This window comes from Tuber melanosporum (assembly GCF_000151645.1).
Source record: "Tuber melanosporum whole genome shotgun sequence assembly, scaffold_169, strain Mel28".
Classification (NCBI taxonomy): domain Eukaryota; kingdom Fungi; phylum Ascomycota; class Pezizomycetes; order Pezizales; family Tuberaceae; genus Tuber; species Tuber melanosporum.
The window spans coordinates 134,861-136,716 of NW_003298829.1; positions in this window are offsets into that span (position 1 = coordinate 134,861).

Below are 1,856 nucleotides of genomic sequence, written 5' to 3' on the forward strand. Positions count from 1 at the left end.
CGGGCGGCCCGCAGTGTGCTGGAAAGATAGAATACATCACTATATACCTGAAATATTAGATATAGCACTCAAAGTGAGTCAGGTAGTACATCTTAATGAAGTTGAAGTAGTTCTCCTGCTGTATGAAATTAGTTAGCTGATTAATACTTGAGATTCTCTCTTTAGCTGAAAGCTAATGCCGTTTAGCGGTGGAGATACTGGAAGCTTTCTCAGTCCACTGATCTTGCATCTGCTTTCTCAGTTCTTGATCTGGATGGCCCGCCTAAGTGTGGGTAGTTTTTGATGTCCCAAACTCTAGAAATATGTCATTCATCTGGTGAAACATCTAGAGATAAGTTTCTATATAGGAGAGTGTCTCTCATGTATCACTGCGATAATGGGCCATTAAACTAGAATCAAGCGGTATACTGACACATTTAAAGTCAAGTCTGAATGAGAATTGCTAAGAACTGTCAAGATTGTGTAGTGCGGATGTGAACACAGCTGAAATACATTGGCTCAGGTTTCACATCTTCTTTTCCTGCTATTGTGTGACTTTATGATAGGCATTTTGTGGCATGCTAAATCTGGGTTATAGCAGGATTACTTTCCAGGCATGGTCAACTGCCTGCTGCCCCTCATACCTTTTCAAGAACCCTTCTATCTATTCTATTATATGTTTAAATAAACCAAGATAGATGATATGTAAAAGGTCCAGTAAATAGAGGTCTGTAGACACTGTCCGGTAAAACCTGGAGAATACGTTCTGGTCTATTTTGACTCCCATCTGCTAAAAGTATTTTGTAATCCTCCTCCTTTCTATATCCTCCTACTTTAATGCTGTTTTCATATATAGGATGTAGTGGTGGATCTGATATGTATACACTAGATTCCCACCAAGTTCCTTACTCAGAACCTCACACATTATGTATTACTTGTAACTTAAGCTGCAACAGGTTTCCTTGCTCAGCAGGATCTGCAATCCAGGCGGATAAAATGGGAAAGCAGAGATGCATTTTCTTATTGGAACTATTCATTATTGTGTCTTCTTAGATAACATGAACAGTAGTGCAAATATGAGATCAAAAATGGTACTTAGAACATCTGCATTTTTTACTCACAGGCTTTATGAATACTGGTTAATTTTCCACTAAATCTTTGTGGCACTATTTACAATATAAGATACAGGATCAGCATCTTAGCAGAGCTGTTTCTAGTCCGTAAATGGTCATTAGTCATTGTTATATGTACTGGCCAGGCTTTTTTATCATGTGAGAAACTGGTATGGTTGGTCCAGTTAAACAATCCAATAATCAGTCCTAGTAATTATTCAGCTGGTGACATTTCCAGTAAGTAAACAGAACGGAAAGCTAGCACTAGATACTAACTATTAGCACCTTTATGGACTGATAATGTACCTGAGTTTCCCACCACCAGTCTGCTATAACTATTTCAGAATAGAATCAATCACCACCTTGATCCTATTCTAGTAGGGGTGTGGATACCATATTAGGTCTATATACAATCTAGCAGATCAGATAGTAGACACTATCTATGATATTTCATTAATAGAATATTGTTGTACTCCTCCTGTCCTCCATACTAGCTTCTGTTCAAGTAAGATATACATTAAATGGGTCTAGTTTTTCAAGACACTTTTACAAGGAAAATGCAGATTGAAATGATTTGTCATCTTTTCTCCACAGGTTATTTGTGAAGTAATCATTGATCTGTGACTTGGCCACTATATTCTGGACAAACAAGCTACCAGCCAGATTGAAGTTACTTTCAGAAAATGATGTGTACCATCGATGATCCATTGTGACCTGATTGAACTCTTGTTGATATCTCTCAATATCACTGATTGTCCTATTAGT